The sequence below is a fragment of the Miniopterus schreibersii genome, assembly GCF_964146895.1.
Source record: "Miniopterus schreibersii genome assembly, chromosome: 7".
NCBI lineage: Eukaryota > Metazoa > Chordata > Mammalia > Chiroptera > Miniopteridae > Miniopterus > Miniopterus schreibersii.
Window position 1 is genome coordinate 50,879,775 of NC_138108.1, and position 27,676 is coordinate 50,907,450.

A 27,676-nucleotide genomic window follows, 5' to 3' on the forward strand; every position below is an offset into this window, starting at 1 on the left:
TGGTAAATACAAGTTCAAACCTTGAATTTGGTTTAAGGTGGTCCCAACCTAGTAAGCAACCAAGAACCAGACAGAAGCAAACACAAATCCTCCTAGAGGAATGTGCCTTCATGCTAGGCTTCAGATTATTTCTACAACCTTTCAAGTATAATGAACAGGGTATAACTAAGCATACAATGAAATAAGGCACCAAAACACAATATACAAGACACAATATACTTGAGACACAATATACAAGAGAAAAAAATATCAAATCGAGTAGTATTTCAGGTAGATTATATAAAACTAAAAGGTGTCCCCAAAAAATGTATACACACTTGGAATGATTATCAAGTCAGTGTTTATTAACATACAGTTCATTTTCAACATTTAAAAGAATCTACAGAAATGAACTATTTTTTTTGGGTCAATTCCTGTTTTCAAACTGATGACCATTCTAGTCCAGGCACTGCTGAGAAAGCAAAGCAATGGAATCTCAAACATCAAGAATCATTTTGTTCACTATTTGTGCACCCTCAAAGTTCATCGACTATGGCCATTTTTGTACTATAAACTTTATCTTTTATGTATCCCTATAAAAAAAGTCTACTGGCACTTTAGGATAAATTTTCTTTGTTCAAAGCTTAGTCTGGCTTCATTCATTATTTCAAATCAGGTAAACCTGAACAAGAGTGAAAATTAAGTGAGTTATCTGTTGAAGTGTATATACACTTTTTGGGGGCACCCTACATATATTATGTACAAAGTTTAAATAAAATATGTGCAGTAAAGGGGACAATGCAAAAAGCTCACGTGAAGTCCTATCTGGGTAGCTCAGTTGGTTGGAGCACCATCCCTTACACCAAAAGGTTGCGGGTTCGATTCCTTGTTGTAACGCATATGAGAAGCAACCATCCATGTTTCTCTCTCATATTAATGTTTTTCTCTCCCTTCCTCTCCCCTCCCCTCTCTCTAAAATCAATAAAAACATATCCTTGGGTGAGGGGGGAAAAAAGCACACGTGGAAAAAAGACTAAATTTTTAGAACTAAAAAAAAAAATACAATAAACATAATTAAATATAAATGATACCACGAGGATAAGACATCCCCAAAATGGAGGACATTCTGTAAGATAATTGGCCTGGACTCTTCAAAAAGTCAGCATCACAAAGAAAAAACTATGAAAGTACTATACTCTTAGTTTGAGATTAAAGAAACAAAACCCAATGTAATGCATGAACCTTGGCTGGATCCTGTTTCATAAAACAACAGAAAGTTTGAATGTAGACTGAATTTTAGTAGTGTCACGATGCCTGGAACTTAGTATAAAATAATTCAAAATAACATTACATATTTTAGAAAGTATTATGTGTATGATTACATATAACCTATATAGATACAGAGCAACTATGGGAAATTATTAACTACTGGATGTAGGTGGGGTTATACAAATATTAATTTTACTATTCTTCCAACTGTTCTCTACTTGAATATTTTCAAGCAAAATAAATCAAAATTGGGGGAGAAGTGTTCCATCTCTGCTTAGTATTTAGACTGCCACAAGAAAACATCATTCCTACTGTAACATAATAAGGGTAAGCCAGATAACCTATTAAATCACTTTTCTTTTTTTAAAAAAATATATCTTTATTGATTTCAGAGAGAGGAAAGGAGAGGGAGAGAGAGAGATAGAAACATCAATGATGAGAGAGTCATTGATTGGCCACCTCCTGCACACCCCCAACTGGGGATCGAGCCCACAACCCGAGCATGTGCCCTGACCGGGAATCGAACCCTGATCGCCAGGATCCTAGGTCGACGCTCAACCGCTGAGCCACGCCCGGCCGGGCTAAATAACTTTTCTTGAGTCCATCAGAACTGAGGTTGCAAGGCAACCAGATGAATTGAACTACAAAGAATGGTAAGCCCCTCTGACAAGAAATGGGACAAAGGTGGCCACCATAAAAGCTGCTAAAAAAGTCAAATTTTAACAAATTCTTAAATTCCTGAAGGCAAACAGTTGCTAGTGTGACAGTTTAGAAACTCTGGAAGCCTCAACATAAGGCATTTTTTCCACAGGTCTCCACGATTGCACTTAAAGAATGAGGACAGATAAGAAACCTGAAGTCTCACTTTCTGTAGTATGGCCACATTGGGCCTGCCTATGTTTAAGAGTAGAACCTGAAGAAGCTCATCCATGCTCCAGACCCTGGGTGAATACAAGGTGGGGTAATCTGTTGCTAGGAAGGGGGTAGGAAAGCCACTTTCTGCAAGGACTCTGTACTAATACAAGGCAGCTATCTTTCAAACTTGAAGAGCTATGAAACCTGCCTGCCCAAGACTTTCCACCAATACAAGGCAGAAATCAGCTGGAAGGGACAGTGGCAGGGGTATGTCTGCACTCTAGATTCTAGGAAGCAGGGAGAAGGGCAGAAATTTGGGGACAGCCCCACCTCTGAGAATAAAGGTACACAGAGCCTGCCTAAAACTGGAGGATGCACAGAACTAAGAACACCTCCATTCACCATGAGCTTTGCTCCAAATAAGAAGCAACAGCAGTCTATTGCTGAAGGCCTTAGAACAGTCTGACCCCACTAAGATGCAGATGTGCAGGGCCTGCAGGAAGCTGAGGATAGTGTAAGAATACTAAAAGAAATATTCCAGCACTGTGGCCTCATATTAAGCATCACAGAGTGGCAGTCCACTATTGGAGTAGTTTGAAGGTAGGTAAAGCAATAATGAAGCTCAAACCCAGCTCAACTAGACTAAACCAACTCAACCCACCACACTAACAGTCTGACAGAAGTAGAGTATGTCTATATGCAAGCATAAATAATAAACAGTCTGTACTCAAATACCATGTATCCTCTCATCACTCTACAGATTGTTGTGTCCCATTTCTACAGTAACAGTCTTGTTCAGGATCTGTCAAGAATCACCTAGTCATAAACCAAATAACCAGAGTAACAAAAGGGCCCTTGTCCTATCCATTTTAACAAATATTATGGCCCATACCTAAGACTTTTCCTTTATTTTAAATGCATGTATTAATAAAGGTAATTTTTCCAAAACAGGAAACTGAGGCTAGGCAAGATAAATTAAGCACTGCCCAAAATTTAGCACATAAGCCAATTTCTAACTATTTGTAGAAATATGACAGTTATGAGTGCAAGCTTTGAAGTCTGCCTTTACTTGGTGTTGACTCTAGATTTAATCTCTATAATGCTTAATTTCTTCACCCACAAAAGGGGAATGATAATAGTATCAACTTCACAGGTGTATTATGAACTCTGCTGGAACACAGTATGTATTCAGCAAACACTAGCTATTATTAAGCAATACCACCGGTGTTAAAAATGATTTTGATATAAACAGCTTAGTAGACATTCTGTTGGCTTTTTCATTATTTGAGTTTTGTTTTTAACACATAGTAAAAAAAAAAAAAAAAAGACTTTTAAAGTCATTTTTAAATGACTTTTAAAAGCACATCAGATTTATGTACAGGAAGATAATCACTAAAAAGGAAAGAAACTTACAGGCCTTACTTATATAAGTACATGCATAAAAATTTGGAAAGAAATATAAACATGCTACTGTGTCTCTGGGTGGGTTTTGTTTTCTCCTTTATACTTAGTTTTTCAAAATTTCTTTAATGTGCTTGGTCTTACTTTGATAAATAAGGGACAGTTATTTGGAAATTAAAAGACATGGGTTTTTTTTACAACTTATATTACAAAATCTATAAAGAACTCCTAAGTAAAATTCTGTTTCTAAATTGCTATACCACTAGTTTATACTCCTTAGTGTCTATATACCACAAAGGAAGTACAAAATATTAATAAACAATAAACTACTATTCTAGTAAATACTTAGAGGAAGATAAGATTACAATCACTTCACTAAATGAAGTTTAGATTATCTGAGTATGCCTTGATATTTTTTTTACTATGAAAAAATTTCATACACAGAAGTAGAGACAATAATGAACCTCCATGTACCAATCAATAGTCTTCAACAATTAACCTATCTTATTTTTATCATCCTCTCTTTTAAAGCAATCCCAATCATGATATCATTAAGGATGTCGGGTCTCAAGATGTTGCAAGCAACTTGTGGTAAATTACAAATCCCTACCATCTGAGTATACATACCCCTTTTATTGTGATGTTGCTGGTCTGCCCAGAAAGATGTGAAATCTTAATTCCTCACCCCTTGAATGGGGGCTAGTCTTGTGAGATTTAACTAAAAAATATGTGCAGTGTTAAGTGACATTATTTGATTTGCCAAGCTGTAAGAAGTCTTACAGCTTCCACTTTCCCACTCTCAGATTGCTGTCTTGAAACCCCCATATCTTAAAAGACCACATGGAGCAAAGCCTAAATATTAAGCAACACCAACTGCCAGTCATGTGAGTGATGCCATCTTGGACCTTCCAGCCTGAGAAATCCTCCAGCTGAAGGATGAACATGAATGAACCTAGGCAAAACCAGTATACCAACAGGCACAAAGAAGTGTAAAAAAATAGTCAATAGTAGCTTTAATCCATTAGATTTTGAAGTGGTTTGCTATGTAGCAATAAAGCTTCAAAACTTCACTTTCCTACAATTTTCATATCAGTTTCTAGAAAAACCTGGTTCTACTTCAGGGTGTAACTTAGAATTTGTCTTAAATATCCAAGTGAGTTGCAATTGCTGAATCACCAAAAGCACATTACTATACAATAAATACATGTCATGAAGGCCAGAGTTATCACAAAAATAACAATGTATTCTAATTGCCAATTGCCTTCCAGAACTACAAACATAGTTACAATTCCATTATTTACCTCTACTTGGTACATTCTTTTGTTTTAAAAAATATCCTTCTGGGGGGAAAATTTTTCCCAAGAAATTCTAGTGTTTTATTGATCCTAGTGAACGAACATTGAGATATGGAAGCTAACTAAAGGTGGTCATGTGAGGAAAGCAAACTTTTTGGGTCTTTAAAAAAATTTTAGTTAAATATTTAAGACACAAAGACAGGCCATCTTTAAAAAAAATAACTAGAAGTTTAATATCTCCATGAGAAAATATGTCTATGATGTCTACACTACAGTGCTTTGAAATAATCGTTCTCCTTTAGGGGTATTTAAAATCCTTAAGTCTCAAGTTTCAACCTTCATTCAGTAAGTGGGAACCATTTTAAGGTTTTTTTCTGGAAAGTGAGAAATACATTACATTCAAGTTCAATGATCATAATTGAAAGATGAGAACTAGCTTTTAAGATTAAAAATTTGCCCCTTTTTAAAGCTGTTGACAAAAGTGGGTGTACATACACCAGTAGGTGATTTGAAAACCAGGTGTTCAACTTATCTAGTCTAACCGGTAGAGCCACACAGAGAGCAAGAAAAACCAGCTTTTACCACGAGTTCAGATCATAGTCGAAAAGTTAAAAATTAAGGTCAATAAAAATTAAACTTCAGCCAAATAACTCTCAAATTAAAATTTATGCCCCCACTTCTGAGTTCATTTTAAGATTAGCAACTGTATTAAAGATAGATTTTCTTGTAAAATAATGATTTGAGAGAAGGTAAATTTTTTCACTGTAATAGAATTCTGAGTTAGTGAACTCAAGCAGGTCTTAGTCATTTCTTACTCAAAATCTTACTCATTTTCAATTGTAATCATCTTAATGTGTTCAGTTGTTGATTCTGTTATTTACATTTGTTAGTTCTTAAGCTTAATTTGTTGGTTAAAAATGAGGTTTGATGCAAGCCTGTGCATTTCCCACTGTTTATTACTGACACTGGCACTTAATTATCTGTATTAACGGAAGTATGTATCAGCAAAGATAACCTAAAAATCATTTTTATTTGGTTTAGGGATGTAATAGCTCTCTCCAAGAGCAAAGAGCACTAACTTTGTAAAACAATACAGAAGATCTTCTATGTCTTGCTCTAACTTTCCATTCAATTTGTTTCAGCTACAGGGAACAAACTGTCCATTCCTAAAACCAAGATACCATGACTTTGCAGTTTCCTTATCAAACTCTTATATCATCATCCTTCACTTCTGTTAAAGCAATACTTCCTGTAAAATCTTCCCCAGATTAAACGACCCCTCCTCTGTGCTCCCAAGGTACTACTAAGTACTACACTAAGATAATAGCAGTTGTTTATATATTAGTCTAATGACTACATTGTGAGTTGCAGAGGGTAGATGCAGTGCCAAGTCCATTCTTGAAATGTGAAGCCCTAATCTAGAAGCCAAGATATACAACAAATAACAAATTATCAAAAAATGTTTTACATTATTTGGTAATTTTGCACTATTACTTTTTTATTTTCTTAAAATATAGTAATAATTTAGGAAAAATTATTTTCCTAAAATATAATAGTAAAATGTGGGTAACTCTTGAACACATACCAGATGAAGAGTTTTGTGAAGCAGAGACAGGGAGGATTAAAAATTGGCTGCATGATAATTTTTTACATCCAAGTTGACTGTATGAGAACTTCAAGTAAAATACATGTGCTTGTCTATATAGGGGCATCTTTGTGCTTTATCTAGGAAAACAGATAATTTTTCTTGCTAATGTGGCAGAAAGATGAATCACTCATACTTAAATAAATAGGAATTTTAAATTTTAATCAAAATATGCAAGAGTTTGGCAAAAACCCAAGACTATGAATACCCCAAATGCTTACATCTGTGATATAATTTAGGGCAAAATAAGAGGTGTAAAAAGTTCTTATCTAAATACATATGTAGTAGAGAACGTATATAAATATATGTTGTCTGAAGCTGTCAGCAATCTGTGGGGGACACTACAGGCAGAGTAGAATTTCAAAGAATTTGTGAATATAAACAATTGGATTTCAGGTACCAATTCAAATTGTTTGTATCCGTTAAAAATCCACTCTGCAAGTATTAGGTAGGTCCCCCAGTACTGTTGACTGCTACACACTGCCTCATCTAATTTAACACACACCTCAAGTCTAGGAATTAACTGCTATGTTTCTAAGGAAATATGAAGAGGTTAAATAATTTAAGGCAAAATCAAGACTCAAACTCAGATCTTCCGACTTTAAAGTCTCATACACCACTGATGTTTCACAAAATGCTGTAGAGCTGTAAATAAAATACTGACCCCCTCTTATGGAAATAAACCTACACTGTGTGTCTGCCTTAACAAACAGTACACTGTTTTGATTTTTAATCAGAAATTCACCTTTAACCTTACCTCTTAGAGATATACAGAAAACGGATGGATGGGAGTAAGGGGAGATTTAAAATGATAATAATAACCTAGAAAGTCCTACAAAAATGAAAAAAAAAAAAATCTTACTATACTCAACTTCACGGGGCACGTTTACTTTTAAAATTGCCAAACGACACTAGTCGTGACGAATTTATTACCAAGACAGATTTCCCGTATATATATTTACATCTGTACGTAGGAAAAAAATTTTAATAGTACTTTTTGGTCTGTGTGTGTACACGTTCGTAAGTCTTCACTACGCAGTTTTATCAAAATGAGGGAGTGTTCTGTGGCTTCCATATTTTTACTTCTTGCGCCATTAGGTCCGTTTTTTATACCTATTTCAATCTGAAATACACATAATTTACCACAATACAAAAGGAACTCCCCAAGTATCACGATACTCAAGAACGGGAACAATCACTGAGCAAATCTTCACCACATCCGAGGGGCTGGGAAGGCCCCTTCAGTTCGAGGCTGGGTTGGCAGAGCCCCAACCCTCCGGCTTTAAACATCCTGTGAATACCTCTCTCGTGACCCTTCCGGCCCGTAGGGCTCGGGAGGACCCTCCTTACCCCAGTCGAAAAGGCCACCGCCAAAGGCCAAAGAAGGGCTCCAGCCCCTTGCCCTCAGCCACCACGCGTCTAAAAGACGTACAATTTGCTCCCGTCCACCCGTCATAAACTCCACCACCCGACTGAAGGACACCGGCAGAGGAGGCCGGCAACCGGCATCCCTCCGTACCCGCAGTGCCGAACCAAGCTCCTCCGTCCCATCCTGCTTAGGAGGAAGCGGCCTCCGCGGCCTCGGGCCTGCACTTCGTTCCCTCCCCTCCCCCACCCGCGGCCTTGACCAGAACCACCTCCTGCAGTGGAAGCCCCAGTTCCGCAGCTTCTTACCTCTGCTGCGGAGCAGGCACTGACCAGGGCGCGTCCCGCTCACTGCGACTACACCGCCGCCTTCCTCCTCGGAGCTTTAGGACTCTGAGGCTGAGCAGTCGGCAGCGAAGCACAATGGCGCCCGCCCCTCTCCCAGACCCGGCGCAGAACCGGCTGCCACCGTTAAATGCCCCTCCCTTCTCCTCCTCCTCCTAGTTCGCGGACTTCGCCGGCTTCTCGCGAGAGTGGCGAGGCTGCGGGAATCTGAGAGCTCTCGGCGGACTCGACGTACCCCACCGCCGGGTGGTGCTCTGACTGCGGCAACCGTTGAAGGGCTGCCCCGGAAGAGGCGGCGAGGCGCCACCGGTAAGCGGCTGCGGCTGGTCGTCTGGTGGGCTGGCGGCTGGGCCAGCGAATGTGCCGGCGTCAGGAGCCTGGCGCTGGAGGCCTGGCCCTGGTTGGCCGCCTTCGCCTAGGTGGCGAAGGGGCTCTGATCCAGCCCTGCCGCTCCCTGGCACCCGAGCCCCGGCTGCAGGCTGTTACCCCTCCCGCAAACCTGCAGGGCCCTACTGCTCGAAACACTGTCCGGCTTTTTTTTTTCTTTTCTTTCTTGCTTTTTTTTTCTTTTTCTTGTTTTTTTAATTTTTGTGGGGTTTTTTTGCGCTTGGTAAGTGGCGCAGGGAATGTTTCGCTGTGACTTGAACCAAACACTGCCTTTTCCGACCTCTCCTCCCACTCCCTGCCCTCCCCGCTTGATGCCCGCGAGCCCTCCGCTTTCGGGATGGCCCATCCGACCTTGTGTTGTGGTTTTGTGCCCTCCCCCGCCCCGGTAATTCAGTTTTGGTGGTGGTGTCCTTTTACAATCATGCCTTTAAATAGTGGTACTAATGCTTGGCAGTGTAGCAACAGATTTTACAGTAAAAATTGCATCCACTTAGAAAGAGGAAGGAAAACTGTGAGACAAATGGTCTGGTGAAATTATTTTTTAATGGTCTGATGAAATTAGACGAAACTTTCAAAACACGAAATAGTAAACTATGATGTAAATAAATACGAATACATAAAAGGGAGTAGGTTAGAGGAAAAGCCACAATTTATGTGGACTTGATAATATCATGTGGATTTAGGTGCTGTTTTGTGGATTTTGAAGAATGTATCAAACATACACATTCTTTGCCAGTAAATATATTGAAACTTGCATATATACTGACAGCACTTGATTTTTAAAGTGACCTGTTTTATTAGGTTGTTTTAAGCAATTCATTGAATTCAATTCCAGTAAATGAAGTATGAGGTTTATATGTATTTGTCCTTTGATCTGAAGGGAATGCACTATTGCTATCCCCATTTTTCACTGTCTTGGAGATTAGGAGACTGTCCATTCTTCATTATTGTAAATTGTAAAATACTATAAATGTTAAAGATTTAAAGTTGGATTATTATTATTTAAAGTTGACACATAAGTGCCAGTCTAACATTTTGGAATGTGACTTGAAGATTAAGCATCTGGTATAAAATAAACACAGATTACTTTTGAGGAAATCAGTTTGCCCTTTTTAGAAAACTGATTTCCCCCCCAGCCTGTTTGAGTATACTTGTAGCATTGTGGTTATGAATATACACACCCTGAAGCACCAGACTGCATGGGCTCAAATCCCAGCTTCTGCTTCTTACTTTACTATCTTTGTTATCTTTCTTGAGCAATTCCTTAACCTTGCTAAGCCTAGGTTTCCTGTAAAATGGTATTAATAACAATATACCCCACAGGGTTGTCAAAGGGTTAAGTAAGATAATGCATCAGTTCCTGAAACAGTAAGCATTCCACAATTGTTAGCTCTTACATTCCATGTCCAAACTACCACTAATTCTGTCTTTCTGGGGCTTAATATTACATAGGTCCCTTAAACTTCTTCTCCAGTGTATTCTACACTAAGAGGAATGACTGCGTCATTTTCCTGAGCTATGACAGTCAGACCTGCTAGCAGTAACTTCTCTACAGAAACCCCAGACCTGGCAAGGATGATTCAGATGTTGGCAGATTATGGTTTCATCCCCACCCAGCACTGATGTTATCAGCAGAGGTGAGTGTGGCACCAGTTTTCTAAGCTACACAGACCTTCCAGACTCTAGTTTCCTACTGATATTAGTAAATAAGTAAAAACTACTGATAGGTATATATTTATTCTTTAACAATAGTTATTGTTTTTTAATGCACTTTTTCTGATTTGAATTTCCATCATCTCCAACAAATAATTGAGATTTAAAGACAATTTTATAGGAATTGTGGATACAAATAAGCACTATAGTGACTATATTTTCTGACCTAAAAATCAGGACAAAATGATTTGACAGGCACAATGTTTGAAATCAGAATTGTTTTGACCAACTTAGATTCCATGATTACATTTTTTACATAGAATTCCCCCAGTAAACACAAAATAAACCATCGAAGTCTGTGAGTGCTTTCACCCTACAATGGCAGAGTTGAATAGTGATGACAGAGACAATATGGCCCAAAAAGCCTAAAATATTTATTACTTGTTTTTTTTACATAAGTTTTGCTGACCACTGGAGTAAACTGTAAAACCAGATTGAACTGACCCAGTGTTCCTTCAATACAGTCAAGCTAAACTCAAACACACAACTTCAGAATCATAATAATCCATGGCCACTTCAGACTACGTTTTATGACAGTGCAAGCAGAAGAGCATCCAAATACTGATATAAAGTCTGGGTATTTCCTTTGGCAAGTTTGATTGCGCTTTTATCTTAAATATTTTTCATGTCCTCATATGTGTACAATTTTATAACAATGTATGTTGATTACATCATACATAATAGCTATTTCAGTATAGTCCTTTTCTTTCACTTTTTCTTTTTGGCTTTATCCCCCATTTTCCCCCTTTTCTTTTCCTTTTTCATTTGGCTTTCCCATCTCTATTTACTACTTTGCTTTACTTTTTCAGCATTCTTGAAAAATTAGTGAGCATCCTTTGCATTTTTTTCTGTGTGGTGGTACATTCTTAAAAGAATACAGTGGTACCTCGGTTTTCGAATGTAATCCGTTCCGGAAGACTGAGTTCTGAAACGTTTGAAAATCGAGAGATCAACAACCCATAGCTAGGCCTCAGGATCTTGCACTCAGCGGAAGCTGTGTGGCATGTTCGACTTCTGAGGCATGTTAGAAAACCGAAGCATTTACTTCCATGTTTACGGCATTCATAAACCCAAATGTTCATCAACAGAGACATTCAAAAACCGAGGTACCACTTGAGTTCTATCACACACACAGAGAAATACTCATGTATAAATTATTTTTTTGCTAGTTATAAAACCATCAAATTTCAATATGCATATTCATATTTTTTCAATCAAAATTACCTCTTCTTTAAATAACTATTTAATTGATTTATCTTTTCTTTTCAGTTTGTAATGGATATTACCTCCTGTTTTCACAGATTTTCAACTCTCATTTGTCTGTCGATGTGCCGTTTAATATCTTTTGCCATAGGTACATTCATATAGTAAAATGTGTCTATGATTTCTTTCATAACTTTTGGATTTCTAGCTTAGCTTAAAAAGTCTTACCTATCCCTGGATTGTATCATGTAGATTTTTTAGAATTCAAATTAATTTTTTTAAATATGTTTTTTTGATTTTAGAGAGAGAGGAAGGGAGAGGGAGAGAGAAAAACATTGATCCATTTAATCGGCTGCCTCCTGGATCCACCCCCCCACGTGGATCAAGCCCAAAACCTGGGCATGTGCCCTATCAGGAATTAAACCAGTGACCTTTCAGTGCATGGGACAATGCTCTATCAGCTGAGCCACATTGGCCAGGGCTCAAATTAATTTTTCTATATGGAGTATGATAATAGAATCCAATTTGTTTTCTTCTCAATGCATACTCAGTTGTGACAGTAACATTTCTTAAATAATTTATTATTTGCAATTAGAAAAGCTACCTTTGTCATTGAATTTTCAAATTTATACTGCATTTATTTCTGGATTTTTTTATTTTGAAAACTAAACTATTCAGAACTATAAACTATATAGAAAACTAAATATTATTTTAATAATATTTTTAATCTTATTTGTGTATTATTAATACTGTTCTGCATTTCTGTCATCTACCTATTCAATTATAGGAATGTTAACAATTTCCTCCAGGATCACCAAACACTTTATTGGCTTTGCATTATACACTGCATGTTACATTACCAGCCTGCCTAGGATTTAGCTTAATTTCTTGTTTCCCCCACTATTTTTGTTTTCCTTTCTCCAAAGTTTGCTACAGTCATTGAATATACTTCAGTTATTTAAAAACACATCAATACTTTATATATCATAACAATTTAAACAAAACTATACACATACACACATACATACTACTTAGTTGTTTTTTAAAAAAATGTCTTTATTGATTTTAGAGAGAGAGGAAGGGAGAGGAAGAGAGAGAAAAACATCAATTTGGGAGAGAAACATCGATTGACTGCCTCCTGCATGCCCCCTACTGGGGATCGAGCCCACAACCCAGGCATGCGCCCTGACCAGGAATCGAACTGGTGACCCTTTGGTGCATGGGACGAAGCTCTACCGACTGTGCCACACCGGCCAGGGATTTTTTGTTGTTGTTGTTAATCCTCACTGGAGGATATTTTTTCCATTGATTTTTAGAGAGAGTGAAAGGGAGGGGGAGAGAGATAGAGAAATATTGATGTGAGAGAGACACATCATCGGCTGCCTCCCACATGCACCCCATCTGGGGCAAGGGATTGAACCTGCAACCCACGTATGTGCTCTTGACCAGGAATTCAACTCACGACCCTTTGGTGCTCCAGATGATGTTCTCAACATTGGGACACACCGGCCAGGGCCTTAGTTTCTTAAATAACCATGTTTGCTATCCTAAGGCCCAGTGTAAGTTTTTCACCATGGAACCTTAGCCACTCTTGACAAGTTGACCATTTCTACAATGGACATTATAAATAGCAATCCTGCATTTTCCCTATTGTGTCATCATAAATAACATGAGAGTGGTGACATGCTTTAAATATTTCATTTATATTTAACGTTTATAATTCTTAGCGTTAGCAGAGCACATAAACATGTTGTTGCTGGTTGTTGATTTTGTTGTGGTTTGAATATTTGTCTCTTCCAAGCTAAGAACTGCACCTTAAAAAATTATATTTTAATTCAGTTTTTACAGTATAGTAATTCAGTACTTTTGTTTGTTTGATTGTATACAGTTAATTATGCCTAAATTTGTGGGAAGGCTTTTCTGAGAAAAGTGATTATTTCATTGTATTCAAGTCCATTTCTTAAGGCATTTTTTAATCATATGAACTTTATCTCAAATAGTAACTTGAGTTGAAAGTTTTGAGTATGTTTAGATATTAGGATCCTAGGATATGAATGAAAATATGATACATAGTTTTAATGAATATTTGTTTTCCTCATGTCTTTCAACAGTTTTATAAATATATTGATATGACTGTTTTGTGTTAGACTTCCTTGGGTTGCTAACCAAATGTTTTCCTGATACATCGGTTGTGCTATTACTCATAGTAAAACAGATAACTAGAGTACTCCTAAAATACAATTATTTTTGTAAAATTGTATATCAGGATTTTAATAAACCTTATAGTATTTTTAAATCTGAATAAATATGACAATCAAATTATAGCATTAAAAAGTTAATTTGGTAGATGAAAATTTGTATCTAAAACATTTGGGTAAAGGGTGGATGCTGAGTGAAGGGGATCAATTGGGGGGTGGGGGGGACATCTGTAATACTTTCAACAATAAAGATAAATTTTTAAAAAGAATAAAATATAATATTTGGGTAAAGAATTTAAAGTTAAAATTTAATAATTCTGCTTGATAATGTCCAGAAATAAAAACTGTTGGTCATGTAGTCTTACCTATACTTGGAAAAAAAGCCACATAGAAACTATTAGTATTCCCTATATTGAAAGAAAAATGTATGGAAAGAACTATAAACTACAACACTTTGCTTCCAAATCAATCAAAATGAAAAAAGAAAACAAAACCCCAACCAAAAAAACAAAAATAAATCAACAAAATCAGAGAAAAGCAACTCTTAGACATTGAATAAACATTTCTTCATCCTATTGAGAAGACTTGTTTTGTTGCTGGCAGAACCACATGTGGAATTTTTTGCTTTGTTCACAGCAAAATTGGCACAGACTATCTTTGCAATATTCCTATTTTATGCAGTAAAATAATGTGTAGTGGAAAAGAAATGAACAAAAATTAATATAAAGTAGATGAATAAGAACAATACTTTTAAGAAGAATAGAATGTAAAATTCATTTTTAAAATAGACACAACTATTAAAAATTACATTGTAATTTTTAAAGTAGTAGGAAGAGAACCTTTCCCTTTTTGCCTGAAGTTTTAAAAAATACTTTGAATTTGGCTTACCATCAATTCAAACAGATGAATGAGTAAATTACCTTTATTTATGAAAAAGTAAATGATACAGGTCCTCAGTCCTTAAGAAAGTAAATGATACAGGTCCTCAGACCATATATTCTTGTCAAAAATCCAGTTTCTGGTTTTACATGTAAGTCGTTTGGAAGCCTCCACTCCACCCTAACAGCAAATGAAAAGCTGAATAGACTGAAAAATCAATAACTCTTCTTGGAGCCATAAGAGAGGGGAGGATACAAGGCAAATTACTACCCCCAAGAATGGAGACAGGCAAATACAGGGAGTTGCCGCTTACAGGAGCAGAGACTTAAGAGCAGAAACCAACACAGGAAACAGTGCCTGGGGAGGAAAACCTGGAGTATAATTGATGAATTGCTGGAGCCTCAGTGTGGACAACTCAGAGTTAAAAACTATAGGGAGACCCAGTCATAAGGAGACCACACAATATTGTGAGATTCACCTCCAGGAGCGCCTCCATTTTCCCACAGTACATATTAGAGAAAAGTCCCATTGGACTTCTGCAAAAGGAGGGGAAAAGGAACCATTTTGAAATACATCCAAGCCCTCAGGGGAAACTAGTTAACCAGAACCTAACTTGTTGAGGTTTTTTCAGAGCCTGGGGAAGAGAAGTACCCTAGTATTTCTACTAGGGTAACTCTAGTAGCTCTAGCCTTCCATATAGAAGAAGGGACATAGCCACCTCCATCCAACTCTAGCCATTTTGTTCCTAAGCAGATAGAAAATCACTGAAAACCTCTTGTAATGATCATAGTCCAGAGGCTTTGGCTCACTGAGAGGCCTAATCATAGGACTATAACCACCCCATATCCCACCTTCACCTCATCACTATATTACTAAAAGCCTCTTTATAGCAGTTCCTTTTACCCAGTATATTGTATCCATTTTGGGACATAAAACAATCCTTAACAGGTTTAAAATAATAGAAATCATACAATGTCTGCTCTCAGACCATACTAGAATTAAAATTGGAATCAATCATAGAAAGATAGCTGGAAAGTCCTCAAATACATGGAGATTGAACAACACACTTCTAAATAACATATGGGTTGAAGTAGAAATCTCAAAAGAAATTTAGAAATTTTTTAAAAATATATATTTTTATTAATTTTAGAGAGCGGTGGAAAGGGAGAGAGAGAGAGAAAGAAACACAGATGTGAGGGTAAAGCATCAATCTCCTGCCTCCCCTCCCCCCCCCCCAGATAGAGCTTGCAACCAGGGCATATGCCCAGACCAGGAATTGAACTAGCGACCTCTTGGTGCACGGGCCAACACTCAATCAACCAAGCCACACCAGCCAGGGCAGAAATACAGAAATTTTTTTGAGCTTAATGAAAGTAAAAACACAACTTAGCAAAATGTATGAGATATATAGCAAAAGCAGTGATTAGAGAGACATGTATAGTGTTAAATACATATGTTAGGAAATAAGAAAGATAAAGAATCAGTATGTTTCCACCTTAGGAAACTAGAAAAAGAACAAATCCAAAGTAAGTAGAAGAAAAGAAATAATATGAATCAAGACAAATCAATGAAATTTTAAAAGCAAGAAAAATCAATAGAGGAAATCAACAAAACCAAAAGTTGGTTATTTGAAAAGATCAATAAAATGGTTAAGTGTCTAGCCAAGGTAAGTAAGAAAAAAGAGAACAAATTATTAATATCAGAAATGAGAGGACGTACTACATAGTTCACGGAAATTAAAAGGATAATAAAGGAATACTATGAACAACTCTATACCCATATACTTGATAACCTAGATGAAATAGACCAATTCCTTTATAAACAATCTGTCAAAACACACACAAATAAATAGGTGATGTTAATAGGCCTGTATCTATTAAATAAATTGAATCAATAATTTATAAACTTCCAAAACAGAAAGCATGAGGCCCACCTCATTTAAGGAAGAAATTATACGAACTCTCTACAATCTCTTTTGGAGGAGAGAAGCAGAGGGAATACTTCTTATTTTGTGAGGCCAGCATTACCCTAATACCAAGACCAGACAAAGATATTATAAGAAAATAAAACTAAAGACCAATATCTCTTATGAACATAGCTGCAAAAATCCTCAACAAAATATTAGCAGATCAAATCCACAAAGGTATCGAAGTAATTATATATCATGACCAAGTGGGATTTATCTCAGGTGTAATAAGCCTGTTTCAACATTAAAAAATTAATGTATTCCATTATATTAACACACTAAAAAAGAAAAACTACATCATATCAATAGATGTGGGGGAAACATTTGACAATCCAACATACATTCATGAGAAAAACTCTCAGCTAACTAGGAAACCAGGGGAATATTCTCAACTTGATAAAGACTCTACAAAAAACCTACAGCTAATGTGATACTTAATGATGAGAAACTTGAAGCTTTCATATCAGTTACAAGGCAAGGATGTCTCCTCTCACCAGTCCTTTTCAACAGTGTCATGGAACTTCTTGCTAATGCAATAAGGCAATAAAAAGATACACAGAATGGTTCACAATGCATATGTATATCAGATCACCATGATGTACTGAAAAAGGAATTCAAAGCAAATGGCAAGATAACTTCTGACAGCAGCATAAAAATTGTGAAAGTGAAGAAGGAATAATCTACACTCACTAACGCTTGAAATGCTTCATTTTCAAGGTGAAGATGTATGAACACATATTATGGAAGTTTGAAAACGATCTCACATCATGGGGGGAAAGAATTCCTGTCTTGTTGATAGACTGACAATGCCAATAAATTGAAGTATGATTTTGAAAAAAAAAAGATGCTCAGTGTCAGTCATTGGGGAAATGCAAATAAAAAATACAATGAGATGCTATTTCACCCACAATAGGATGGCTGTTCAAAAGACGATGGCCCTGGTCCAGTGTGGCTCAGTTGGTTGGAACATCATCCCATACACCAAAAGGTGGCAGGTTTGACTCCCTGTCAGGGCACATGCCCAGGTTGCAGATTCAATCCCCAGTTGGGGTGCCTGTGGCATGCACGTGCAGGAGGCAACCAATGGATGTTTCTCACATTGATGTTTCTCTCAATCTCTCTTTCTCATTCCCTGCCCCTTCCTGACTCTGAAATCAATAAAAGACAAAAAACGATGGATGAGAACAAGTGTTGGTGAAGATGTGGAAAATTAGAACCCTCATACATTGCTAGTGGGAATCTAATATAATTCACCTGCTTTGGAAAATAATTTGGTAGTTCTTCAGAAAGTTAGATATTTGTCATCATATGACTCAGCAATTTCATTCTTAGGTATATACCAAAAAGAATTGAAAACAGCCCTGGCCAGTGTGGCTCAGTTAGTTGGGCATTATCCTGTGTACCAACGGGTTTCTGGTTCAATTCCCAGTCAGGGCACATGCCCCAGTTTGGGGCTCAATCCCTGATAGGGGGGTAGGGGGTGCAGGAGGTAGCCAATGGATGTTATACATCAATGTTTTCCTCTCCCTTCCTCTCTCTAAAACTCAATTTTTTTTTTAAACATTGAAAACAATGTCACACAAAAACGTGTACATGAATGTTCATAGTATCATTATTCATAATAGCCAAAATATGGAAATAACCTAAATGTGTACCAATGCATGAATGTGTAAATGTACTATATCCATTCAATGGACTATTATTCAGCCATAAAAAGTAGTCAAATTCTGCTACATACAACAACATGTATGAACCTTGAAAACATCATGCTAAGTTAAAGAAGCTGGACACAAAAGGTCACATATTATATGATTCCATTTACATTAAATATGCAGAATAAACAAATCCACAGATCTAGAAAATAGATTAGTGGTCACCAGGGACTGAGGAAAGCAGGAATTGGGTGTGACAGCTAATGGGTACAGGGTTTCTTTTTGGAGTGATGAAAGTGTTCTGTAATTAGCTTATGATGATGGTTGCATAAACTTGTGAATATACTAAAAACCACTGAATTGTACATTTTATTAGTTTTCTAGGACTGCCATAGCAAATACCATAGACTGGGTGACTGGAACAATAGCATTTCTGTCCTGGCCAGATAGCTTAGTTTGTTGGAGTATCATCCCGATATGCCAAGGTTGCAAGTTCGATCTCTGGTCAAGGCACATGCAAGCATCAACCAATGAATGCATAAAAAATAAGTGGAATAATAAATCAATGTTTCTGTCTCTGTCTCACTCTCCTTTTCTCTCTCATCAATCAAATAATTTTTTTTTTTAAATAGCATTTCTTTCACACAGTTCTAGAGGCTAGAAGTCTGAGATCAAGGTGTTGGCTGGGTTGATTTCATTCTAAAGCCTGTATTCTTGAGGCTTTAGGTTGCCATGTTCTCCCTGTGTTTTTTCATAGTTGCCCTTTGGTTTGTGTGTTGTCTATTTATGCTCTTCTTGATAAGGACAACAGTAATAATCAGGGCCCATCCAAATGTCTTCATTTTACCTTAATTCTTTTTAAAAAAAATGTTTTTATTGATTTTGAGAGAGAGAAACATCAATGTGAGAGAGAAACATCAATGTGAGAGAGAAACATAGATTGACTGCCTCCCACATGCACCTTGACCAGAGATGGAGCCCACAACCTGAGCATGTGCCCTGACCGGGAATTGAACTGGTGTCCTTTCAGTGCACAATGCACGCTTAACCAACTGAGCCACACCAGCCAGGGCACCTTAATTACTTCTTTATAGGCCTTGTCTCTCAATACAGTGACATTCTGTGGAACTGGGGGTCAGAACTTCAGCATATGAACTTGAGAGAGGGATACAGTTCAGTCCATAAACTGTAAAAAGGTGAATTGGATAGTATTTGAATTATATCTCAATTTATGAAAATCATGTAAGACCCTACTTTGCAAATTTCTCTGCAAAAACATTGAAAAACTAAGTGAAAAAGATATTTCTGAGGCAAATTTAGTTTATCAAAATTAACTACATTTGAGATAGTCCATTTCTGTACAAGAAATAGAGAAACAATATTAAGAAACTATAAAAAAGCACCAGATAGTCTGAACACTTTATAAAATTGTTTCAGAGCATTGAAAATGGGTAACATCATCGCCCAGCCGGGCGTGGCTCAGCGGTTGAGCATCGGCCTACGATCCAGGAGATCGGGGTTTGATTCCTGGTCAGGGCACATGCCCAAGTTGCGGGCTGCAGCCGATCAATGACTCTCTCATCACTGATGTTTCTATCTCTCTCTCCCTCTCACTTCCTCTCTGAAATCAATAAAGATATATTTCAAAAAAAAAAGAAAATGGGTAACATCAATTCCTAAAGGCAGTACAAAAAAGAAATTACATACAAATATCAATTATACTGATGCAAAGTACTAAGCAAATATTAACTAACAAATTCCAATGCCATATTATTAAGAAAATAATGCACTATGACCACGTGGGATTTATTTTAAGAACACACTATTTGGCAACCCATTAACATATATCATATTAGTGAATATAAGGAGACAAATCATATATTGATGCTGAAATGACCTTCAGCAAAATTCAATACCTAATAAAAAATTTAACAAACTATTAACAGATACATGTTTTTAACATCATGTTACCTAATGGGAAACACTAGGGACATTTTCACTACTACTATAAGGAGCAAGGCTAGGATACCCAGGAACTCCACTACTATTCAACATTTGATTGAAATATGTGGCAATCCAATAAAACAAGAGAAATTAGTAGAGGTATAACAATTAGAAAATAAAAAAAAATTATTTCTATTTGCAGATGACAGTAGTATACCTGGAAAACTCTAGAACAGGGATCAGCAAAGTAGCCAGGAGCCAAATCTGGTCACATTATTTTGTTTGTGTATTTTCTGTAGCTACTTTTGCCCTACAAAGGGAGAGTTGGATAGTTGTGATAGAAATGGTTTGTCCCACAAAACTGAAAATATTCTATCTGACATTTTACAGAAAATGTTTGTGGATTCCTGCCCTAGAAAATCAATACTAAAACTAACTTAGGAAATAAAATAGTTCAGTAGTAACTGGTAGGCTATACATTTTAGCATTCAGATCTCAATACCCTTTACATATACAAACATTTACCAGTTGGAGGATATAATGGTAAGGCAAACCCCAATAACAACAAAGAAGATAAAATACTTAGGAGTAAATGTAACAAGAAGTATACAAAAACTATTTAAGAAAAACTTTGAAAACTTCTGAAATACAAAACTAGATTTGAACCAGTGAAAAGACAGTTCTCCCTTAATTTATGATTTTAGCATAATAAAATCTCAATAAAAATACACACATGCTTTTTAATAGAACTAGACAAGTTGATACAGACTTCATTTGGAAATGCAAATATGTAAGAATGGCTAGGAATTGTTTCATACAGAAATTATTAATGTATCCTAAAACTAATGCATGAAGAGTTGATGACAAAAAAATGTTTTTGCATCCTCAAAATACCTACCCAGAACATACTCATCACTAATGGAAGAAATCAGCAATTTTACAGTGGACCCACTACCTTATCAAGCTGCCAAAGTTAATGTTATTAGTAACGGGACAAATGAACATCATGCATCCTGATAGGAGCACTGAAGAGCTTACCATCACTTCTGTGGTATTCCTTCACAAATATATAACCAAAATTTACGCATGAAGAAACATGAGTCAAACCCAAATTGAGGGACATTTTGCAAAATAAATGGCCTATATGCTTTACAAATGTCAAGGTCAAAATCACAAAGAAAAATTTGCTCCACATCAAAGAGGACTAAAGAGAATGGACAATTAAATGCAATGTATGACCCTGGGATGGATCATGGGCCAAGACAGAAACAATTATTTTATTTTTATTTTTTTATTTTATTCTATTTTTGTTATAAAGGACATTAGTGGAACAATTTTCATAATGTGAGGATTTCTAGATTGTACTGTATTAATGGTAATTTATTTTGATAAACATACTTTTTAAGGGCATATATTAAAATATTTAAGAGTAAAGGGGAATGATGTATGTAGCTTGTTTTCAAATTCAGAAAAGATCTGAAGAGATTCCAAGATGGTGGTGGATTAAGTGGAAGCTATGCTGAAACTCTCCCAGGACCAAACTAGAATTACAAGTAAAATATAGAAAAACCATCCTGAATAATCAACTGACGACTAGCTGAAGAGAACCCTAATAACAAAGGACGAAAATTGGAGACCACATAGAGACTGGTAGGAAGTGCAGAGGTGCAAGAGGGCTGGCCAGGCTCCCACAGACAGCAGCTGAAGGTCTGGAGGAATATCTTAGCTGTGGGAGGTTCCCACTGAGAACTCTGGGGCCTAAACCCCACACTGCATTCCCCAGCCCAGAGCATCAGAACTGAGAAAGGTGCCCATATTACATCGGGTTGAGAAAAACAGCGGGGGTTTCTGTCTGCCAGGGAGAGACGGGTGGAAATGTAGGCACTCTCTTAAAGGGCCAACACACAAAATTTCGTGTCCAACCACTCACCGTGGGCCCAAGCAAAGGGGGAGAGCAGAATGGACTACTTCTGTATGACGAGAATCTAGTGTTGGGGGCTTTGAGGATAGAGCTTGGATTCCTGTGCTGAGCCATTTCCCCAAACTGCAGAGGACATCTTTTTCAGGCAGACCTTTACCATCCAGACAGCTTTTGCCTGTGGGGGAAGCAGTTGCCTCACCCTGTTGGAAAACCTCTTGCCGCAAGCTGTGGAGTTTACACCTTGTTGTGGTCTACACCTGAGGCTCATTAAGAGACTGCAGGCAAAGGTGGATCTGTGGTTGCTTTGAGTCTTTTCCTGATCTGTTTCTGGACACAGGCTAGGAAAAGCAGACCTTGGTGTTTATCTTGGTCCTTTCCAAATGCACCCAGCCCCAGCAAAGGGAGCCACAACTGTGGGTCACTGAAAGCTCCAAACGGTACTCAAGGCCAGTCACAGACAGCATCTAACATTGGCATGCACCAGAGACCATCCAAAAGACTGGGAGTCCTAGAAGATCTACCTAATATATAGAAACAAACTCAAACAGGCAGCCAAAATTGGGAGACAATAAAAAACAAGCCCGAAATGAAAGAATAAGAGAATACTCCAGAAGAAGAGCTAAATGAAATGGAGATAAGCAATCTATCAGATATAGAGTTCAGAATGCTGATCATAAGGATGCTCAACAGCATGAGAAAAGATATGGAAACTATACAGGAAATTAAGAATGACATAGTGGAAATAAAAAATACTTTGGAAGGAATAAACAGCAGATTACAGGAAGCTGAGGATCGGATCAGTCAATTAGAAGATGGTAGGGGAAAAATCAGGGAACTAAAAACAAAAAACTAAAAACAGGAGGTCAGCCCTAGCGGGTTTTGCTCAATGGTTAGAGCATTGGCCCACATACTGAAGGGTCCTGGGTTCAGTTCCAGTCAAGGGCACGTACAAAAGTAAACAAGGGAACAGTAGAAAGTAAACAGAAGAAGAAAGTAAACAGTAACCTGTTTGAATAAATAATAGCAGAAAATTCCCTAACCTGGTCAAGGAAAATGTCACACAAGTTCAGGAGGCACAGAGTGCCAAGCAAGAAGGACCCAAAGATGCCGACACCCAGACACATCATAATTAAAATGCCAGAAATTCATGACAAAGAGAGAATTTTAACAGGTAGCAAGAGAAAAGCAATCTGTTACGTACAAAGGAGTTCCCATAAGGCTCTCAGCTAATTCTTTACCAGGAATTCTATAGGCCAGAAGGGAATGGCATGAAGTAGTCAAGGTAATGAAAACCATGGATCTGAAACCAAGACTATCCAGCAAGGCTATCATTCAAAAAGATGGTGAAATAAAGAGCTTCCCAGACCAAAAAAAAAAAAAAGGATAAAGGAGTTTATCATCACCAAGCCAGCATTGCAAGAGATGTAGAGGGACTGCAGTAATAAGAAGTAGAATGCTTGGTAGAGTTTGCCTGTAAAGCTGTCAGGCTAGGGCTTTTGTTTGCTGGAAGTTTTTTTATTGCTGCTTTGATTTCATCAGTTCTTGTTGGCCAATTCAGGTTTTCTGGTTCGTCCTGATTTAGTTTTACATGATCTCACTCATATGTGGAATCTAATGAACAAAATGAACTGACAAGCAAAAAATCCAGAGACACAGAAGCATGGAAAAGACTGACAGATCTTAGAGAGGGAAGGCAGGGGTGGGTGGGGAGAGATTAATCAAAAAAGGTATATGCATATATGCATAACCCATGGACACAGATAATAATGTGGTGAAGGCCTGGGTGAGGGGGGTTTTGGATGGAGAGGATCAATAGGGGGAAAAAGAGGGACATCTGTAATACTTTCAACAATAAAGATAAATTTTAAAAAAGGAAATGATGCAAGTTGAAATGAGGGAGGGAGGGAGGGAGGGAGGGAGGGAGGGAGGGAGGGAGGGAGGGAGGGAGGGAGGGAGGGAGGGAGGATGAAAAAGAGACTAATAAAGCAAATATGGTAAATTGTTAAGTTTTGGGACTCTGAGTGAAGTGTGTGTGGACATTCTTTATACTCACCCAATTTTAGTTTCCTTGGATGTTGTCTATTTAAATTACTGTGGTATATTTTTCAAAACTAAGATACCAACATTGGTACATTATTATTACCTAAACCTCAGACTTTATTCAGATTTCACCCATTTTCTGTGAATGTTCCTCTAAAGTACAGGCTTTAATTGAATTTTACTAATTTTTTCCTTAATGTCCATTTTCTGCTCCAAGATCCAAACCAGAGGGTACCCGATCATATTTGTATTCATAATCTCTCTCCAATCTCCTGTGGTCTGTGATAGTTTCTCAGTATTTCCTTACTTTTCATGACTTTGACAGTTTTTGAGGAGTACTGGTGAAATATTTCTAGGATGACCCTCAATTTTGATTTGTTTTATATATTTCTCATGATTAGACTGTGGTAATGGGTTTTTTGGAAATAATACTACAGAGGTGAAGTACTTTCTCATCACATTATATCAGGGAGTAGATGCTATCAACAGGATTATCTCTGAGGATGCCAAACTCGGTATCTTGTTGAAGGTGGTATCTGTCAAGTTTGTTCTCTTTAAAGTTCCAGTCTTTCCCACTCTATTTGGAAGGGAGTCACTAAGTTCAGCCCCCACTCAAAGGCATGATGGGAGGGGCAGGTTAAAGGTTAAGCTTTACCTTCTGGGTGGGATAGTTTCTACATACCTTATTTGGATTCCTCTGGAGGTAAGATTTGTCCCATCTCCCCCCTTTATTTATATATCGTCTATTAATATTTATATGGACTCATTGTACATTTATTTTATTCTTTGGGTTATAATCTAATAAATTTTTTATTTTGTCACTCAAATAATTCCAAGTTTGACCAATGGGAGACTCCTGTGGCCTTTTGACATGTCTCCATCTTTTTGCTTTCTGAGCACTTTCTTTCTTTCCAGTACTATAGTTCCTTGCTTTCTGCCTTGTCTGTATTTTTTCTGCCCTAGCCCTACAATAGATTATTTTTCCACAGCCCTTACTCCTTTTGGACAATGATATTTAGAAACCAGGATTTTGTCACTGAGTGGTTTGTACTGTATAATTTTTCTGTAAGTCTAAAATCATCTTTTTTCACATAAAAGTTCTTAGTTTATTAATCCTCTCATGAAAAATCTCCACAATCACCAAAGATAAAGTCACTGAAGAATCTTTACTCCTCCTTTTTACCAGCACCAACATTGACCTTTGCAGTCCCCCTGACCTCCTTCATCCTGTTCTTGCATTCCTTTCTCTGTTTTCTTGAGGTCGTCTTCTTCATATAGAGGCCATGTCTTGTAAGTCTGTGTTTGGGTTCATTTTTCTTTGCGTAATCCAAGGAATCATAAATCATGCCAAAACCACTTGTCTTGCCTCCACCAAAATGGGTTCTGAATCCAAATACAAAGATGACATCTGGTGTAGTCTTATACATTTTAGCCAGTTTTTCCCAAATTTCTGCCTTGGGTACTGTTGCCTTCCCAGAGTGAAGGACATTAATGAACATTTGTTTCCACTGAAGTAGTCTATTTGTCATGAACTTCCTGGACCAGATAGTTATGTGTCATTCATGATGAAGGTTGATCTTCAAGCTGCCAGAGAGAAAAAGAGCAAGTCTGAAATAATTTTAAAATAAAAAGTTAAAAGTTGTAAGATACATATCCTATTTGTTCTTCTTAAGTGTTCTACCTTAGTTAAACTATTATGTCAGTTACCAAATGTTACATTTTTTAATTCACAGATGCTTTTTTTTTTTAATTATGTTTGTTTTACTTCCAATCTGGAAATTATTAATAAAATTATACTATAACCTCAGAACATTTTTGTATATTTTATTTGCATCTTTTAAATAGAGTGGAAGCACTTTGTCATATTTTCCTCTTGTGAAAAGCATAGAGGTCTATGATTAAATTCATAAAACTTTATATAACAAAACTAATAAGTAAGCAGTCCAGTTCAACAAGCTTACATAAAAGGGCATAGCATGAGCAAAAAGGAAGCAGATCTTGACATTACTCACAACTCTTTCAAGCAATGATACCTCCACCCTCAAATGCCACTTTAGTGAATAAGTCCGACATGGACAGCTTGGCCTGTTTGACAGGAAATTCTGTATATGACAATGTAGCAATTCTTAGGGACGGTTTTAAAAATACCTCTTTGATCTGTGACCTCTAAGAAGGTTACTACTACAGATTATTCTATTATATAGTTTAGAAAATCATTCTAGAAAGTAAATTATTTTTTCTAGAATAAAAGAATGAATTAGGAAAGTGTGCAAATTAAATATAGCTATGCTTCAACTCTTAGTGACACTATGAGTATTAACAAATAATGTAAAAAGAAATAAAATAGTTACAATGTAACAAAGATATAATTTATATGGTCTAATTTCATACAGAAAAAGGATATGTATACCTGTTTATACATGCACAGAAATTTTCTAGATCATTGTGAGTTTGCTGGTTGATACCAATTGGTGTGTTATGAAATCAGTTGAGTAAGTCACAATGAGCATTTTTTCAAGTTAAATAGAAAATGTCAGTGTTTGGCATATAATAATGTAATTACTATTACTGAAACATTTATTTCAGATATTTATGTGTGTGAGTGAGTGATTTCTGGGTTGTAAAATACATTTCTTATCTTGAGTATGGGTCAAATTTGAAAAATGCTGTTCTAAAATTATAGACCAAAAACACTTAAGAGTAGACCTTGGGGAGTAGAAGAGGGATTGTTGCTGGAGTTTTATGAGAAAAGATCTGGAAACTAACTTCTTTATCTGGAAACTGTTTCATACTTTTTTATAAACAGTACATAGAAACAAGCTAAAATCACGTAAAGTGGTGATCTAACTTGCAGCTTCCAAAGTACAGTTCTGTCAGGTCTTCTCTACCATGATGTCCCAATCTCCTCATTTTTCTGTGGAAGCTTCTGGAGCCTAACATCAGCTCCCTTCTTCTTCCTTCACTACATAAGCCTTATTCCTCAGAGTTGGCTAACTGTGCTATTGGGGTGCTATGTAATATGAACCATATTAATTTTCTAACTTCCTTCATGCCCCCATAAAATCTGAATTCTGAAATATTTTTATCCCAATATTTAATATAAAAAGTTGTAATCTTTTTATTATTATTGTCTGGCCTCTGATAGTGTTGGTGAAATGCCTGCTCTCAGTCTTAATTTTCATTTTCTTAAGTAATCTGTTTATTATTTCTGATTTAAGATTTTATCGTTAATATCCCACATTTTCATCATGATGTATCTAGGTGTGACTGTTTATTCTACTTACGCATTATCAATCTGTGGATTTAAATATCTCCTTAATTCTGGGAATTTTTCAGCTATTATCTATTCAATATTGCTTCTCCATTATTTACTAATTTCTAGAATTATTAGATATATGTAGGAGCCTATAAAACTATGTGGACTCTTAAATGTGCTTTTCTATTTTTATTTCTATGTCTTTCTCTATTGATAACTTATCCTATCATTTTGGTAAACAGTGTTGTCTAACCCAAAACTATCTCTTCCACTTTTTTTTTTTTTTGGTAGTTTTGAATCTAGAGAAAATAGTATTTCTTTTTCATTGGGTCATATCGTACATACTTCAATTTGCTTTTCTCG

The 27,676-nt window shown here is 36.8% G+C and overlaps 2 protein-coding genes and 1 pseudogene across 6 annotated transcripts in view; 1 reads left to right on the forward strand and 2 right to left on the reverse strand.

The window, feature by feature from the left end:
• Positions 1-8,325, reverse strand: part of MARCHF7 (membrane associated ring-CH-type finger 7) — a 42,060-nt gene extending 33,735 nt beyond the window's left edge. For both annotated transcript variants that reach the window (XM_081141738.1, XM_081141737.1), the window contains exon 1: positions 8,119-8,325. The gene's annotated coding sequence lies outside the window, so the exon portion shown is untranslated. The remainder of the gene's footprint in view (positions 1-8,118) is intronic.
• Positions 8,326-8,338: 13 nt separating this feature from the next.
• The window catches only part of BAZ2B (bromodomain adjacent to zinc finger domain 2B), a 273,729-nt gene continuing 254,391 nt past the window's right edge, over positions 8,339-27,676 (forward strand). For 2 of the 3 annotated variants that reach the window (XM_081141719.1, XM_081141724.1), the window contains exons 1-2: positions 8,339-8,463; positions 9,994-10,178. The gene's annotated coding sequence lies outside the window, so the exon portion shown is untranslated. The remainder of the gene's footprint in view (positions 8,464-9,993; positions 10,179-27,676) is intronic. The other variant, XM_081141723.1, reaches the window with a different exon arrangement.
• On the reverse strand, positions 25,224-25,621 carry LOC308559450 (small ribosomal subunit protein eS24 pseudogene; annotated as a pseudogene). Its single transcript has one exon. The product of its transcript is annotated as a small ribosomal subunit protein eS24 pseudogene (transcript).